The sequence below is a fragment of the Salvelinus fontinalis genome, chromosome 27, assembly GCF_029448725.1.
Source record: "Salvelinus fontinalis isolate EN_2023a chromosome 27, ASM2944872v1, whole genome shotgun sequence".
Classification (NCBI taxonomy): Eukaryota; Metazoa; Chordata; class Actinopteri; order Salmoniformes; family Salmonidae; genus Salvelinus; species Salvelinus fontinalis.
The window spans coordinates 35,419,833-35,438,874 of NC_074691.1; the positions used below are offsets into that span (position 1 = coordinate 35,419,833).

At 44.8% G+C, this 19,042-nt stretch overlaps 1 long non-coding RNA gene across 1 annotated transcript; it reads left to right on the forward strand.

Moving 5' to 3' along the window:
• Positions 1-16,255: 16,255 nt before the first annotated feature.
• On the forward strand, positions 16,256-17,554 carry LOC129825501 (uncharacterized). The gene is made up of 4 exons (XR_008754895.1): positions 16,256-16,323; positions 16,408-16,463; positions 16,610-17,302; positions 17,382-17,554. It is a non-coding gene; the product is annotated as an uncharacterized LOC129825501 (long non-coding RNA).
• Positions 17,555-19,042: the final 1,488 nt, after the last annotated feature.

Here is a 19,042-nt window from a genome sequence, read left to right on the forward strand (position 1 = left end):
ATCAACAACATAGCTCAGGCAGTAGGATGCTCTCTCATCCATTTATATGCAGATGATAGTCTTGTACTCAACTGGTTCCTCCCCGGATTTTGTGCTAAATGCTCTACAACAAAACTTTCTTAGTGTCCAACAAGCTTTCTCTACTCTTAAACTTGTTTGGGATAGGGGGCAGCATTTTCACTTTTGGATGAATAGCGTGCCCAGATAGAACTGCCTCCTACTCAGTCCCAGATGCTAATATATGCATATTATTATTAGAATTGTATAGAAAACTATCTGAAGTTTCTAAAACTGTTTGAATGATGTCTGTGAGTATAACAGAACTCATATGGCAGGCAAAAACCTGAGAAGAAAATCCAAACAGGAAGTGGGAAATCTGAGGTTTGTAGTTTTTGAACTCACCCCTATCGAATACAAAGTGGGATATTGGTTATTTTGCACTTCCTAAGGCTTCCACTAGATGTCAACCGTCTTTATAACGTTGTTTCAGGCTGCTCATGTGAAGGGGGGCCGGATGGGAGCTGTTTGACTGAAGGGTCTGCCTACAGCCTCGTTCTCAGTCACGCGCTTTCACTTGAGAGGTAGCTCTCGTTCCATTGCTTTTCTACAGACAATGGAATTCTCCGGTTGGAACATTATTGAACTTTTTTGATAAAAACATCCTAACGATTGATTCTATACTTAGTTTGACAAGTTTCTTCGACCTGTAATATAACTTTTTGAACGTTTCGTTCGAATGGACCAGATCGCGTTTTTGGATTTGTTTACCAAACGCCCTAACAAAAGAAGCTATTGGACATAAATTGACATAAATGATGGACATTATCGAACAAAACAAGCATTTATTGTGGAACTGCGATTCCTGGGAGTGCATTCTGATGAAGATCATCAAAGGTAAGTGAATTTTTATAATTTTCTTTATGAATAATGTTGACTACCCAACATGACGGATATTTCTCTGGCTGGATTGGGCTCTGAGCGCCGTTCTCAGATTATGCTTTTTCCATAAAGTTTTTTTGAAATCTGACACAGCGGTTGCATTAAGGAGAAGTGTATCTAAAGTTTCATGTATAATAGCTGTATTTTCATCAACATTTATTATGAGTATTTCTGTGAATTCATGTGGCTCTCTGCAATATCACTGCATGTTTTGGAACTACTGAATCTAACACGCCAATGTAAAATACGATTTTTGGATATAAATATGAACTTTACAGAACAAAATATACATGTATTGTTTAACATGAAGTCCTATGAGTGTCATCTGATGAAGATCATCAAAGGTTAGTGATTAATTTTATCTCTATTTGTGCTTTTTGTGACTCCTCTCTTTAACGGGAAAAAGGGCTGGGTTTTTCTGTGACTTGGTTGTGACCCAATATAATCGTTTGTGGAGCTGTCGCTGTAAAGCATTTTTGAAATCAGACACTGTGGCTGGATTAACGAGAATTTTATCTTTAAAATGGTTCCTAATACTTGTATGTTTGAGAAATTTGATTTATGAGATTTCTGTTGATTTATATTTGGCGCCCTGCTATTTCATTGGCTGTTGGCGAGGGGTTCCGCTAGCGGGTTTTAACCTTGTTTTAAGGTTTTATAACCTTGTTTTGAACACCTCCAAAACAAAGGTCATGGGGTTTGGTAAGAATAATGCCTCTCCTCCCACAGGTGTGATTACTACCTCAGAGGGTTTAGAGCTTGAGGTAGTCACCTCATACAAGTCCTTGGGAATAAGGCTAGATGGTGTGCTGTCCTTCTCTCAGCACATATCACAGCTGCAGGCTGACGTAAAATCTACAGTTGTTTTCCTCTATCGTAATCGCTCCTCTTTCACCCCAGTTGCCAAACTAACCCTGATTCAGTTGACCATCCTACCCATACCAGATTATGGAGTTGTAATTCATTGATCGTCAGGTAAGGGTGCTCTCGAGCGGCTAGATGTTCTTTACCATTCGGCCATCAGATTTGCCACCAATGCTCCCTATAGGACACATCACTGCACACTATACTCCTCTGTAAACTGGTTATCTCTGTATACCCGTCGCAAGACCCACTGGTTGATGCTTATTTATAAAACCCTCTTAGGCCTCACTCCCCCCTATCTGAGATATCTACTGTAGCCCTCATCCTCCACATACAATATCCGTTCTGCCAGTCAACACCTGTTCTGCCAGTCAACACCTATTCTGTCAGTCAATACCTGTTCTGCCACTCAAACTGGACAGTTTTATCTCAATCTCTTCATTCAAAGACTTTCTCTTACTGACAGCTGTGGCTGCTTTGTGTGATGTATTGTTGTCTCCACCTTCTTGCCCTTTGTGCTGTTGTCTGTGCCCAATATAATTTGTATCATGTTTATGTTGCTACCATGTTGTATTGCTGCCATGTTGTGTTGCTACCATGTTGTTATATTGTGTTGCTGCCTTGCTATGCTGTTGTCTTAGGTCTCTCTTTATGTAGTGTTGTCTCTCTTGTTGTGATGTGTGTTTTGTCCTATATTTATATTGTATTTTATTTTTTTAATCCCAAACCCCCATCCCCGCAGGAGGCCTTTTGCGTTTTAGTAGGCCTTCATTGTAAATAATAATTTGTTCTTAACTGACTTGCCTAGTTAAATAATGGTTAAATAAATGAATAAAAGCCTCATGTATGGGCTTAAAGGAAATGCTTTCCAACCTATTAGTAACTTGTCAAAGGAGTCCGATTCAGGTGAATTGATGTCTGTGTAAGGTGGACAAAATTCCAGGGACGTCCAATACATTCACTGGTTCTCCAGAATTCCTGGTTGGAGGGATGCAGATGTCCTGCTTATTCTGATAATGGAAATCCAGAAACCGGGATTTTGGGGTAAACAAGGGGATTTCTTGAACGTTCCCAGAGTTTTTTGCAACCATATGTCTGAGTAATTTTCCAAATTTGAAACACAGCGACTACAATCATTCCTTTAATGTCAGTATGTCAGTATGCTTCAGATCTGGAAAGAAAACATGTCATTATCAAACGCGCATGTGCATCTACACACATCAAAAAACAAAAAGTCGAGACATAAAATTCCATCATCATGTTCAATCACTTAACTGCATATTCCCTCCCTCCCTCCCTCCCTCCCTCCCTCCCTCCCTCCCTCCCTCCCTCCCTCCCTCCCTCCCTCCCCTCCCTCCCTCCCTCCCTCCCTCCCTCCCTCCCTCCCCTCCCTCCCTCCCTCCCTCCCTCCCTCCCTCCCCTCTCTCCACTCCCTCCACTCCCTGCCCTCCCTCCCATTCCCAGGATCTGTATGAACTAGTGTCCAGGCTCCAAGCAGCTCTTCCACCCTAAGACATCTCATCACATCGCTAACAGCTCCTATTGCCTTGTGATTAACACACCATAAAAGAATGTGATGGCTTAAAGAAACAGCAGGAGAGGCAGGCTGCCCAGCCAGGCCTAAAGAACGAGGGCTGATGGTGGGATGGTGAATACTGTCTATAGTCTATAATTAAACCAGTCTGCACTTGATGAAAGCAGATCACACTGGCAGGCCACAGCCTTCACAGCTATTTTTTTTGTTAACGACATAATTACAGTCCAAATCAAATGAGAAGATTTTATATTAGATGAACATGTGTCCAACGTCAACAATGACACTGACTGACCCCCTCGGGCAGAAAGAGGGAGAGAGGAAGAGCGCCCGCCAGCCGCCGTGCTGCGGTAATTTACCTGCCTGTGTTTAGGTGCTCTGGGGAGGTCTGGCTGAATAAACTGGAATTACACCACATAGAAAGGGGAGGTAGAGATGGGAGGGAGATGGAGGGAGGGGTGGAGGGGAAAAGGGAACGTGTGCTTGTGAGAGAGAGAGAGAGAGAGAGAGAGAGAGAGAGAGAGAGGTAGGTAGAGACAGAAAAAAATAGAAGGTAAGAAAGAGAGAAAGAGTAAATATGCAGACAAACGGTGTGGTTTTAGCAGGAAGACAAACAAACACTTGGTTTGACTGTTCTTCTACAGAGAGGTGTCAGAGCGTCTTAGAGACCTCTGTCACCATGACCCGTACAGCTATCACAGAGAAAAACACAGGATCAACTTGATAAAGACACACGTCATTGTTGAGCTAGAACAGATTACCAACTATCTTCACCCTTTGAGGTTAATAGGTGTTTCATCAACAAGGTTCCCTCTTCCATACACAACTTCCCAATGGGGAATGTTATGCTCGTATGATATGGTAGGTGTTCAGACTTAAGTTAACTGGAGCGTCTACATGTTGAACAATGGCCTCTGGTTCTTCTTTAGTTAGAAGGGGATTGTACGAACAATGGGCAGTCAATTTATTTTATTTGTAGTTAAATAAAATTGTTGATCATTACTGTTTGTGAAATGTACAACTTTTAATACCAGGCGACATCTTTCTCCAGTGAATGAAACAGAAACAACCTCCCACTGAGTTGGTATGGATGTGTTTTTTTCTCTCCGAATAAGTAAGTATGTATTTCCTTTACTTCACTGTACGGTCGATACGACCACAGAGTCCTTGTTCCTCTCTGGGTCAGAACTCCCTGAGGGATAGAATCCTCTGATTCTAGAAGACCACAGCTGTCAAGTGACCACACTGCTCAGAGTTTCCTGACCACCCTTCTAAAAAGACCTCTCTCTCTTTCCTTCTTTTTATTGGTCCATCTCTCCATCCCTGCCTTTCTCTCTCACAGTTCTGCCCTCTCTCTGTCTCTGCCTCCATCCCTCTCTCTAGTTCTCAGGGGCTGCACAGGTGGAGTGGATTTGCTCTGGTCGCAGTCTTCACCTCTCTAGCGCAGTGCAACCTAGCGCAGACTACCCTGCCCGTTCGGGCGGGCAGCGCCAACATTTGATTGGCCAGCGGTCAGAGTCAGGGACAGTAGATAACTGGAAACAAAGACATCAGGATCCATGGGGGCCCAGTGTGGTCCACGGCTCTGTGTGGTCGAGACCAGGACCACAACCCCTACTGCCACCCTGTTTAGTAGAGGACGTGGTTTTACTAAGACCAGTGATTTCAGAGTTCACTCTCTCTGTGACTGCCTGTCCCAGCCCTTTGGTTAAGGGAGAATGAGAGACCTCCTGTCACTGTATCCCACTTTTTTCCCATGGCATCGGATACTTGGAGACAAAGACAGGCGTTGGAAAAAGACAGTGGGGCCTTACAGTACATCCGTTAAGATGACTTAAAGGGAAGTGTAATGGCATGTCATATGTGAACTATGACATTGGCTAGCTGCTGGTATTGGCTAGGAGAGCTGTGGTGGCCAGTAGTGGCTAAGAGAGCTGTGGTGGCCAGTAGTGACTATAAGAACTGTGGTGGCCAGTAGTGGCTAGGAGAGCTGTGGTGGCCAGTAGTGGCTAGGAGAACTGTGGTGGCCAGTAGTGGCTAGGTGAACTGTGGTGGCCAGCAGTGGCTAGAAGAACTGTGGTGGCCAGTAGTGACTAGGAGAGCTGTGGGGGCCAGTAGTGGCTAGGAGAACTGTGGTGGCCAGTAGTGGCTAGGAGAACTGTGGTGGCCAGCAGTGGCTAGGAGAACTGTGGTGGCCAGCAGTGGCTAGGAGAACTGTGGTGGCCAGTAGTGGCTAGGTGAACTGTGGTGGCCAGTAGTGATTATGAGAGCTGTGGTGGCCAGTAGTGACTATGAGAAGTGTGGTGGCCAGTAGTGGCTAGGAGAGCTGTTGTGGCCAGTAGTGACTATGAGAGCTGTGGTGGCCAGTAGTGACTATGAGAGCTGTGGTGGCCAGTAGTGGCTAGGAGAGCTGTTATGGCCAGTAGTGGCTAGGAGAGCTGTGGTTGCCAGTATTGACTAGGAGAGCTGTGGTGGCCAGTAGTGGCTAGGAGAACTGTGGTGGCCAGTAGTGGCTAGGAGAACTGTGGTGGCCAGTAGTGGCTAGGAGAGCTGTGGTGGCCATCAGTGGCTAGGAGAAATGTGGTGGCCAGTAGTGGCTAGGAGAACTGTGGTGGCCAGTAGTGGCTATGAGAACTGTGGTGGCCAGTAGTGACTATGAGATCTGTGGTGGCCAGTAGTGACTATGAGAACTGTGGTGGCCAGTAGTGGCTAGGAGAGCTGTTGTGGCCAGTAGTGACTATGAGAGCTGTGGTGGCCAGTAGTGACTATGAGAGCTGTGGTGACCAGTAGTGGCTAGGAGAGCTGTGGTTGCCAGCAGTGGCTAGGAGAACTGTGGTGGCCAGTATTGGCTAGGAGAGCTGTGGTGGCCAGTATTGGCTAGGAGAGCTGTGGTGGCCAGTATTGGCTAAGAGAGCTGTGGTGGCCAGTAGTGGCTAGGAGAACTGTGGTGGCCAGTAGTGGCTAGGAGAACTGTGGTGGCCAGTAGTGACTAGGAGAGCTGTGGTGGCCAGTAGTGGCTAGGAGAGCTGTGGTGGCCAGTATTGGCTAAGAGAGCTGTGGTGGCCAGTATTGGCTAGGAGAGCTGTGGTGGCCAGTATTGGCTAGGAGAGCTGTGGTGGCCAGTAGTGGCTAGGAGAGCTGTGGTGGCCAGTAGTGGCTAGGAGAGCTGTGGTGGCCAGTAGTGGCTAGGAGAGCTGTGGTGGACAGTAGTGGCTAGGAGAGCTGTGGTGGCCAGTATTGGCTAAGAGAGCTGTGGTGGGCAGTATTGGCTAGGAGAGCTGTGGTGGCCAGTATTGGCTAGGAGAGCTGTGGTGGCCAGTATTGGCTAGGAGAGCTGTGGTGGCCAGTAGTGGCTAGGAGAGCTGTGGTGGCCAGCAGTACTCAGTGTGGACACATCCATGCGGCCTTTGATGATTACAGTATGACAGCTTTGAAACCTGCAGGGTGAAACCTGTGATGGGAACCATGAGAATGGAATGGAAGGGGATGTACTTCATGTTAGACGTCAGTTCTCTGCTCTGCTGTCCAGAAGCTAGAAGCTTGCAGCGACGGAGCGATGCACAACATGGCACACAGTGGAGAATCTAAAAACGCACCCTTCCATCCAGCAGAAATATTTGTGAATTGGCAAAATTATAGCAATAGTTATATAGAGTAAAGGTGATTTGTGGTCTACCCTAAAGAGACAATAGTCTTTCTGGGGGAAATGCACAGTTTACATTTGTCTTGAGTGGCAAAAGTTTGTGATGTACAAGACAGTAAAGCAGCTTCCCTCCCTGCTTTTCTGCCTCCCTCCCTGCTTTTCTGCTTCCCTCCCTGATTTTCTGCTTCCCTCCCTGCTTTTCTGCTTCCCTCCCTGCTTTTCTGCTTCCCTCTCTGCTTTTCTGCTTCCCTCTCTGCTTTTCTGCTTCCCTCTCTGCTTTTCTGCTTCCCTCTCTGCTTTTCTGCTTCCCTCTCTGCTTTTCTGCTTCCCTCTCTGCTTTTCTGCTTCCCTCCTTTCTTTTCTTTCAAATCAAATCAAATCACATTTTATTGGTCACACACACATGGTTAGCAGATGTTAATGTGAATGTAGCGAAATGCTTCTAGTTCCGACAGTGCAGCAATATCTAACAAGTATACAGTTGACGTCGGAAGTTTATATACACTTAGGTTGGAATCATAAAAACTCATTTTTCAACTACTCCACAAAAATCTTGTTAACAAACTATAGTTTTGACAAGTCAGTTAGGACATACATCTACTTTGTGCATGACACAAGTAATTTTTCCAACAATTGTTTACAGACAGATTATTTGACTTATAACTCACAGTATCACAATTCCAGTGGGTCTGTGCCTTTAAACAGCTTGGAAAATTTCAGAAAATGAAGTCATGGCTTTAGAAGCTTCTGATAGGCTAACTGACATCATTTGAGTCAATTGGAGTTGTACCTGTGGATGTATTTCAAGGCCTACCTTCAAACTCAGTGCCTCTTTGCTTGACATTATTGGAAAATCAAAAGAAATCAGCCAAGACCTCAGAAAAACAATTGTAGACCTCCACAAGTTTGGTTCATCGTTGGGAGCAATTTCCAAATGCCTGAAGGCACCACGTTCATCTGTACAAACAATAGTATGCAAGTATAAACACCATGGGAACACGCAGCCGCCATAACGCTCAGGAAGGAGACACATTCTGTCTCCTAGAGATGAACGTACTTTGGTGCGAAAAGTGCAAATCAATCCCAGAACAACAGCAAAGGACCGTGTGAAGATGCTGGAGGAAACAGGTACAAAAGTATCTATATCCACAGTAAAACAAGTCCTATCTCGACATAACCTGAAAGGCTGCTCAGCAAGGAAGAAGCCACTGCTCCAAAACCGCCATAAAAAAAGCCAGACTACAGTTTGCAACTGCACATGGGGACAAAGATCGTACTTTTTGGAGAAATGTCCTCTGGTCTGATGAAACAAATATAGAACTGTTTGGCCATAATGACCATTGTTATGTTTGGAGGAAAAAGGGGGAGGCTTGCAAGCTGAAGAACACCATCCCAACCGTGAAGCACGGGGGTGGCAGCATCATGTTGTGGGGGTGCTTTGCTGCAGGAGGGACGGGTGCACTTCACAAAACAGATGGCATCATGAGGGAGGAAAATTATGTGGATATATTGAAGCAACATCTCAAGACATCAATCAGGAAGTTAAAGCTTGGTCGCAAATAGGTCTTCCAAATAGACAATGACCCCAAGCATACTTCCAATGTTTGGCAAAATGGCTGAAGGACAACAAAGTCAAGGTATTGGAGTTGTCATCACAAAGCCTTGACCTCAATCCTATAGAAAATGTGTGGGCAGAACTGAAAAAGTGTGTGCAAGCAAGGAGGCCTACAACCTGACACAGTTACACCAGCTCTGTCAGTAGAAATGGGCCAAAATTCACCCAACTTTATTGTGGGAAGCTTGTGGAAGGCTACCTGAAACGTTTGACCCAAGTTAAACAATTTAAAGGAAATGCTACCAACTACTAATTGAGTGTATGTAAACTTCTGACCCACTGGGAATGTGATGAAAGAAATAAAAGCTGAAAGAAATCATTCTCTCAACTGTATGTGCATATAAATATATGGATGAGCAACGGACGAGCGGCATAGGCAAGGTGCAATTGATGGTAAAAAATACACTATCTACATATCATGTGAGTAATGTAAGATATGTAATCATTATTAAATTGTCATTATTTAGAGTGGCATTGTATAAAGTGACTAGTGATTCATTTATTAAAGCGACCAGTGATTGGGTCTTAATGTAGGCAGCAGCCTCTCTGAGTTAGTGATTGCTGTTTATGAGTCTGATGGGCTTGAGATAGAAGCTGTTTTTCAGTCTCTCGGGTCCCAGCTTTGATGCACATGTACTGACCTCGCCTTCTGGATGATAGCGGTGTGAACAGGCAGTGGCTCGGGTGGTTTTCTCTCTCTCTCTGTGTCTGTTGCCCTGGGGGCCCAGGCGAGGACAGGCTTGACAACTACTGGCCTGATATCAAGACTCGCCTAGGGGGGGTCCAAAGCAACCAAGACCCTGGAAACTGAAATGGAAGTGAACACTCATAGTAGATAGTCTTACGATGCGATAATGTAATAACGGAATTCTGTGTCTGAGAGAAGTCTTGGGCCTCTATTGTGTTAGTACTGCTATCTGGAACTGTCTGGGGTTAGGTGACTGCCTTAAATTAGGATTGAACAGAGCCTATGCTGTTTTTATTTTATTTACTTTTCTGCTCTTTTGTACACCAGTATCTCTACTTGCACATCATCATCTTCTCATTTATCACTCCAGTGTTAATCTGCTAAATTGTAATTATTCACTACTATGGCCTATTTACTGCCTACCTCCTCATGCCTTTTGCACACACTGTATATAGACTTTCTTTTTTTCTAATGTGTCATTGACTTGTTTATTGTGTAATTGGCTTGTTTATTGTTTACTCCATGTGTAACTCTGTGCTGTTGTTTGTGTCACACTGCTTTGCTTTATCTTGGCCAGGTCGCAGTTGTAAATGAGAACTTGTTCTCAACTAGCTTACCTGGTTAAATAAAGGTTAAATAAAAAAAATAAAAAACCTGGATTGTACAATATAATTTTTTTCAAAATTCTTCAAGCTCTATCAAATTGGTTGTTGATCATTGCTAGACAACCATTTTCAGGTCTAGCAATAGATTTTCAAGTAGATTTAAGTCAAAACTTCACCAAGACAGTTCCTGTCTTCTTGGTAAGCAACTCCAGTGTAGATTTGGCCTTGTGTTTCAGATTATTGTCCTGCTCGAAGGTGAATTCATCTCCCAGTGTCTGGTGGACAGCAGACAGAACCAGGCTTTCCTCTAGGAGTTTGTCAGTGCTTAGTTCCATTCCGTTTCTTTTTTATTCAGAAAAACTCCACAGTCCTTAATGAGTACAAACAAATCAAATTAAATTGTATTTGTCACATGCGCTGAATACAACAGGTGTAGACCTTACAGTGAAATGTTTACTTACAAGCCCTTAACAACAATGCAGTTTAAGAAAAATACAAAAGAAGTAAATAAATTAGAGCAGTAGCAGTAAAATAACAATAGTGAGGCTATATACAGGAGCTATCGGTACAGAGTCAATGTGCGGGGAATTGAGGTAATATGTACGTGTAGGTAGAGTTATGAAAGTGACTATGCATAGATAGTAACAGAAAGTAGTAAAAGAGAGGGGGGCGGGGCAATGCAAATAGTCTGGGTAGCAATTTGCTTAGATATTCAAGAGTCTTATGGCTTGGGGGTAGAAGCTGTTTAGAAGTCTCTAGGACATAGCGCTCTAGTACCGCTTCTCATGCTGTAGCATGGCTGGGGTGGCTGGAGTCTTTGACAATTTTTAGGGCCTTCCTCTGACACAGCTTGGTATAGAGGTCCTGGGTGGCAGGAAGCTTGGCCCCAGTGATATACTGGGCCATACGCCCTAACCTCTGTAGTGCCTTGCATTCGGAGGCCAAGCAGTTGCCATACTAGGCAGTGATGCATCCCGTCAGGATGCTCTTGATGGTGCAGCTGTAGAACCTTTTAAGGATCTGAGGAACAATGCAAAATCTTTTCAGTCTCCTGAGGGGGAATAGGTTTTTTCGTGTCCTCTTCACAACTGTCTTGGTGTGCTTGGACCAAGGAACTTGAAGCTCTCAACCTGCTTCACTACAGCCCCATCGATGAGAAAGGGGGCGTGCACGGTCCTCCTTTCCCTGTAGGCCACAATCATCTCCTTTGTCTTGATCACGTTGAGGGAGAGGTTGTTAGCATTGCACCACATGGTCAGGTCTCGTCGTTGTCGATGATCAGGCCAACCACTGTTGTGTCATCGACAAATTGAATGATGGTGTTGGAGTCATGCCTGTCTGTGCAGTCATGAGTTAACAGGGAGTACAGGACGGGACTGAGCACACACCCATGTGGGGCCCCCGTGTTGAGGATCAACATGGCGGATATGTTGTTACCTACCCTTACCACCTGGGGTCGGCCCGCCAGGAAGTCCAGGATCCAGTTGAAGAGGGAGGTGTTTAGTCCCAGGATCCTTAGCTTATTGATGAGCTTCGAGAGCACGATGGTGTTGAACGCTGAGCTATAGTCAATGAACAGCAATCTCACATAGGTGTTCCTTTTGTCCAGGTGTGAAAGCGCAGTGTGGAGTGCAATAGAGATTGCATCATCTGTCGTTCTGTTGGGGTGGTATACAAATTGGAGTGGGTCTAGGGTTTCTGGGACAATGGGGTTGATGTGAACCATGACCAGCCTTTCAAAGCACTTCATGGCTATAGATATGAGTGCTACGGGTCGGTAGTCATTTAGGCAGGTTACCTTAGTGTTATGGGCACAGGGACTATGTTGGTCTGCTTGTAACATGTTGGTATTACAGACTCAAATAAGAAAAGTATGAAAATATCAGTGAAGACACTTGCCAGTTAGTCAGCGCATGCTCGGAGTACATGTCCTGGTAATCCGTCTGGCCCTGCAGCCTTGTGAATGTAGACCTGTTTAAAGGTCTTACTCACATCAGCTGCGGAGAGTGTGACCACACAGTCTTCCAGAACAGCTGATGCTCTCATGTATGTTTCAGTGTAACTTGCCTAGATGCGAGCATAGAAGTAATTAAGCTTGTCTGATAGGCTTGTGTCACTGGGCAGCTCTCGGCTATGCTTCCCTTTGTTGACTGTAATAGTTTGCAAGCCCTGCCACATCCAACGGGCATTGGAGCTGGTGTACTACGATTCAATCTTTGTCCTGTATTGACTCTTTGCCTGTTTGATGGTTCGTCGGAGGGCATAGCAGGATTTCTTATAAGCTTCTAGGTTTGAGTCCCGCTCCTTGAAAGCAGCAGCTCTACCCTTTAGCTCAGTGTAGATGTTGCCTGTTATCCATGGCTTCTGGTTGGAGTATGTACTTACAGTCGCTGTGGGGACGACGTCATCAAAGCACTTATTGATAAAGCCAGTGACTGATGTGGTGTACTCCTCAATGTCATCGGAAGAATCCCGGAACATTTTCCAGTCTGTGCTAGCAAAACAGTCCTGTAGTTTAGCATCTGCTTCATCTGACCACTTTTTTATTGACCGAGTCACTGGTACGTCCTGCTTTAATTTTTTATTTTAAGCATGATTCAGGAGGATAGAATTATGGTCAGATTTGCCAAATGGAGGGTGAGGGAGAGCTATGTACGCGTCTCTGTATGTGGAGTAAAGGTGGTCTAGAGTTTTTTCCCCTCTGGTTGCACATTTAACATGCTGATAGAAATGAGGTTAAACGGATTCACGTTTTCCTGCATTAAAGTCCCTGGCCACTAGGAGTGCCGCCTCTTGTTGAGCATACCCATACCTATGAGATGATCCAGCCACCGCTATGCTTGAAAATATAGAGTGGTACTCAGTAATGTGTTCATTGTTAATTGATTTTTCCAAATTTTTTGCAGGAAGGATGTTTTGGATAATTTTTCTTCTGTACAGGCTTCCTTCTTTTCGCTTTGTCAATTAGGTTAGTATTGTGGAGTAACTACAATATTGTTGAGCCGTCCTCAGTTCTCTTGTCACAACCATTTAACTCTGTAACTGTTTTATGGTCAACATTGGCCTCATGGTGAAATCCCTGAGTGGTTTTAGATGCACTATTGTAAAGTAGCTGTTCCACTGGATGTCATAAGGTGAATGCACCAATTTGTAAGTCGCTCTGGATAAGAGCGTCTGCTAAATGACTTAAATGTAAATGTTTCCTTCCTCTCCTGCAATTAAGTTAGGAAGGACGCCTGTAACTTTGTAGTGACTGGGTGTGTTGATACACCATCCAAAGTGTAACTAATAATATCACAATGCTCAAAGGGATGTTCAATCCCATCTGGGACCTGTTGGATCGAGGGTGAGGGCTGGGGCCATTCCCCCCAGAAATGTCCAGGAACTTGCAGGAGCCTTGGTGGAAGAGTGGGGGTAACATCTCACAGCAACAGTTTGGGGGAATACAGGCTGTCGCCAATTTAATGCACAATTTGCCTAAATGGTGGGAAATGTTACTCACCACCCAGCAAAAAAAACAAAAAAAACACTTAAATAGAAAAACTGGTCAAATTCTACAGCTACTGTAGCAATGTTGCTGCAATTTTTTTTCCTGCACTGAGCAAATTTCTGCTGAGTGCAAACTTGAATGTTGTGAAAATTCTCTGCAACTTCCAGAGCCAGTTTACTGTGAACACTGAGGCTGTACTTGTTTTAAGTTAGCATTTGAACAGTTGCCATGTAGGCTACTGTGTCTATTTGATCATAATGCATACAAGGCTACCAGAGAGTGGACTACTGTACCATCAAAAACAATGTAGAAAATGCCTCCCATAATATTTTAACATGGAAATAGCTGTTCTATCATTCAGCCAACAGTAGCAGCCAATGTGTGGTGTTCAATCTTGGCCTACATAAAATAAACATGCAAGGCTTGACATTAAACGACTTATCCACTTGTCCTTCAGGTGACTGAAAATGTTGTTTGATGCAAGAAACCACTTTACAAAATGCATTATTTTTCCCTTATGATTACAGAGAATCAGGCAAATGCTACCCTCTGCCTATTGGCTACTTAGCTTAAACAAGCCTTCGCTTCTCAAATATGCCTACAAATGTACACATTGTGCTCTTGTCACTCACCATTGCTGACTACAAATGATTAAACTGGGTTAACTAGCAAAGAATATGAACAAAATTGCACACGTGGCTACATGCAGCTGACGCTTTCATGTCAAAAACAAGAGCATCTATGCACAACCGCTGATGCTGTAAACACTGTCCATTTCAAAGTAAATGGCACAGATCCATATATGGCAATGGTCTATTTGCATTCTGGCTTACTGTAGCTCTGACTTTATCCTGCACTGGTCTGAGCAGAGTCTGGTCTGAGCAGAGTCTGGTCTGAGCAGAGTCTGGTCTGAGCAGAGTCTGGTCTGAGCAGAGTCTGGTCTGAGCAGAGTCTGGTCTGAGCAGAGTCTGGTCTGAGCAGAGTCTGGTCTGAGCAGAGTCTGGTCTGAGCAGAGTCTGGTCTGAGCAGAGTCTGGTCTGAGCAGAGTCTGGTCTGAGCAGAGTCTGGTCTGAGCAGAGTCTGGTCTGAGCAGAGTCTGGTCTGAGCAGAGTCTGGTCTGAGCAGAGTCTGGTCTGAGCAGAGTCTGGTCTGAGCAGAGTCTGGTCTGAGCAGAGTCTGGTCTGAGCAGAGTCTGGTCTGAGCAGAGTCTGGTCTGAGCAGAGTCTGGTCTGAGCAGAGTCTGGTCTGAGCAGAGTCTGGTCTGAGCAGCCCCTATGATGGTAGTAATAGTGATGTCAGAAACTACATCCGTTGACTGGGATCTGAGGAACACAAACAGTGTTAAACGTATTAGCAACATATATTGGTTACAATTATGTACAGAAATCCAGGAACCCTACTTCTGATTTCTTACTCCAGAGAGCATCGATTAAGCCAGGGGACCAAGGGGCTAGAAAATCCTGTTCAAGGTCCTGAGGGTCAGAGCTGGTGGTCACCTGAGAAGAACTGGAATCAGCTAGAACCTGGGGAGCATCAGAAACCCAGAACAAGTTAGTCATGCTTTCGTTTATTATACTACACAAAAAATGGCAACAAAAAAAAATTACGTTGTACCTGTGGTTATGACGTTACTGTCATGAAAACCATAGTAGCCTCCCTAGCTCTGCTGGGAAGGACTGGAGCCAACCTGACCCTTGGCAGAGCTAGAGTCCTCTTTACCTTGGTGATGGTGCCAGCAGGGAACTTCCCAGTGATGAACAGCTCACCATAATTAGCCTCAAACCCTTCCTGGCTAGGTTCTGGTCTAACAACTCAGGGTGGGGCTATTGTAGCAGGGAGTGGGGCTGGAATAGAACCTGACCTCAACTGCACCCTCAGGAAGTGGGAACCGTTGGTCTTCAGACTGACTGCTGCATTTTCAGACACTCAATGTGAGAGAATCCCTTCCTGGAACTTAATTGGAGACTGAAAGGGGAAGTAGCAAAAGTGAACTAGGGTAAGTTAAGCAAGCAGGAACACATCCAGCCTGTTCAGGAGCCTGAGGAATGAAGGGGATAGGAGCAGTCTTAAAAATCACTTTATAGGAGTTTGGACAAGAACTCTGAACACTGACTGGAGACAACACCACAACTCCCAGATGCAACAGGACCAGGGAGATTTGAAGGGCCGCTATGCCCGGGGACGACAGTTCCTGGGTCATAGCCAGGTCCATCATGCAGTGAAGGCACCCTCAGGGGAAATGAGTCCATTCTGTAGGCTGGGGAACAGAATAAAAATATGTTTAGTACTATAGTCTTTTAGAAGCTGAAGAATACTTTAAAGACCTTGAAAAAAAAAATACACCAGAAGGTTCTGGCAAAAACATTATCCAACACACTGTTGACCACAGCCAGTTGGTGTTCTTAACTTGTTGATAGCTATAACAACGAACACGCCAGAACAGAAAAACCAGGAGGAGCCCCCTAGAAAACACAAACATTTACATGATTAAAGACAGCAGTAGTGTAAAAACCACCAAAGCATCAACTTAAACATCACTTACACTACAGACATTATACCCATTGCACAATGAGAACTGTTGATATGAGGAGAAGAGATGCTGGAGTGTATTTATATGTTGTAGAGGACACCCTGTAACCAATCACAGCCCGATTAGATAACGATGGACAGCTGAAGTTAATTGAGGCCCAATTCCACACCAACCATTATCCCTACCCCGTTGCCCTTGTGTGGATCTGACAGAAATGGGATATAAGGGCGTAGGGGTTGAGTTGGAGTTAGACAAGGCAAGTGAATTAACACCAGCTGGCCAGCATTCTCCAATCAGGCTGTGATTGGTTACAGGTTGTCCTTTACAACATATAAATACACGCCACAGTCATTTCACTTTACTCTACATGTTCCCATTGTGCAATGACTATTATGGCGTCTATGTGCTGTGCTGTGTAAGTAACAGTGAAAGATGAATGGAATTATGTTTCTCAATAAGTGTTGTAGTCTACATCATGTAACTGTTTGTTGTTATCTAGGGGACTGTTCCTGGTGTTGCTGTTCTGGGATGTTCATTGCTATCCTTATCAACAAGGTAAGAACAATTGATTACTGTATGTAACATGTGTTGGGTAATGTGTCTGCCATTAGCTTTGGTGTTTTTTTTTTAATTCACACTTTAGGTTTGAATAGTGACTTTTCTAAGATCTGTAAAGTAATGGTATGGTCTTCTCTCCCCAGCCTACAGGATGGGCCAAGTCTACCCCAGAACTTCAACTCTATATGGTCCAGTTGTCAAACCCAGCCAAATTGACGCCTACACACGTTACTTCCGTAAACATGAACCCATTTCTTCTGGTTCAAGCCTCCCTGGTCCTACTGATTCTAGGAGTCCTATTGATGGGGGCTCTAATCTTGTCAGTCAGGGTTTTTCTCCCCTGAAGTCTACTGTTTCCCCTTACCTCAGACCTCAGGTTCCTGAACAGACTAGATGTCTCTCTGCCGGAGTCGCTTACCCTAGTTTTCTTCCTTTACCTCCACTGTGTGAGTCTTCCCCAAGTAAGTTCCAGGCAGGGGATATCTCTCACTTTGAGAGTGTTTATGAACATGGCAACAGTCAGAGGGAGTTCGAAGACCAACGGTTCCCACTTCCTGAGGGTGTAGTTGAGGCAAGATCTATTCCAGCCCCACTCCCTGCTACAATAGTCCCACCTCTAACCAAAGTTACTAGACCAGAACCTAGCCAGGAAGGTCTTGAGGCTAATTATGGTGAGCTGTTCATCACTGGGAAGTTCCCTGCTGGCACCATCACCCATTTAAGAACCAAATATGAGCATGGAAATGACCAATGGAGCTCAGCTGGTTTCGTCAGGTACCGTCCTGCTCCCGTCCAATACCGACCACTATATCCTCATGCCCGCTGGCAGTGACCAGGTAATGTTTTTGGCTTTGATTTCTGTCACTTGTTTTCTGATGTGTTGAGCAGCTTTAACACTTTCCTTCTCATCCTCAGGTTCTGTGCTAACCCTGATCCTGCTAACCCTGATCCTGCTAACCCTGATCCTGCTAACCCTGATCCTGCTAACCCTGATCCTGCTAACCCTGATCCTGCTAACCCTGATCCTGCTAACCCTGATCCTGCTGTCACATGGCTGCGTTGACTGCTAATAAACTACTTGAAATAAATGTTTATTGTCCGGGTTGGTTTATATATTTTCCTTAAAGCATTGTTTGGTTCTACACACTAGCAGGAACATTCAGTTTGTACAATATACATTCCATCAAATTTAACTTCTGGCCAGTGTCCTACTCCATTGCTTTTCTACAGGCATCCTTATCTACCAAATCCAGTTGCTGAGATTTGACTGTCCCTTGAAGAGCTCATGCCCACATTTGCGTAGTGTCTTAATTTTGGGTACTTCTGCCACTTAAGCCTCATTTGCCTGACTACTTAATCCGCTGTCCTTTGTGTGCTCCTTACAACATGACCAGGGCTTGTCAGCGGTAACATGGCTGTTTCAGGCCATGGGACACCAGCTGCAGACACTTCTCATGCTTAATCAAAACTTTTTATGTCCCTTAAAATGTGGCACTTGTCACAATGCTATACAGATACCATCCTAAAATCATCTAGAGCTGGGGGGGAACAGGCTCTGAGGGGTGTGTCTCCATTTGTTTGCTGGTACATGGACTATAGGGAGGTCAGACTTGACAGTGTGGTTCAAGGACAACTTCTATCTTGACATCAGTACGACCATTTATCTGATGGTAGCCAGGAAGCGTGCATGCCCACATCAACAGGGCTATAGTGGGTTGAAGTTAGTGTCCTGGCATCTTTATCACCAAGCAATAAATGTGGTCAGCGTAGTTTGAAAAGGGCAACCAAAAGCCCCCTCAGGTGGCTGAAGATTTGCCGTAGGCTTTTGTATTGTAGAGTTATACAGCTGCGCTATTGAGAGCTCCATCACTGCTTGGTGTGGCCTAGAGGGTGGTGCGGCTGGCCCAGTACATCACTACTTGGTGTGGCCTAGAGGGTTGTGCGGCTGGCCCAGTACATCACTGGGGCCGAGCTCCCTGCAATCAGAACCTCTGGGGTATAAGGAAGGTCTGACATTGTGAAAGACGTCAGCCTCCCAAGCCATAGATAGTTAACTCTGCAAACGGTACCGGACCACTGTCCCCGCGCACACAACTATATACCAGTGTTTCCCAAAATTGGTTCTTAGGTGCACATTTCATTCTTTGCCCCAATGCTACACAGCTGATTCAAATGATCAAATTTTGAGTTGATTATTTAAATCGGCTGTGTAGTTTTAGGGCAAAAAATGAAAGGTGCACCTCTTGGGGTCCTGAGGAGCGAGATTGGGGAAACCTTGATAAGCACTACATACAAACGCTACACTGACACGCCGCACTCAATTTCACTAATTATGCTGTTATTTAATGTACTCGTATCTATTCTAATGCCTAGTCACTTTACCCTGCCTTCATGTACATATCTACCTCAAATACTTCATATCCCTGCACATTGATCTGGTACTCCCTGTATATAGCTATTACCCCTGCACATTGATCTGGTACTCTCTGTATATAACTATTTTCCCCTGCACATTGATCTGGTACTGGTACTCTTTATATAGCTATTACCCCTGCACATTGATCTGGTACTGGTAC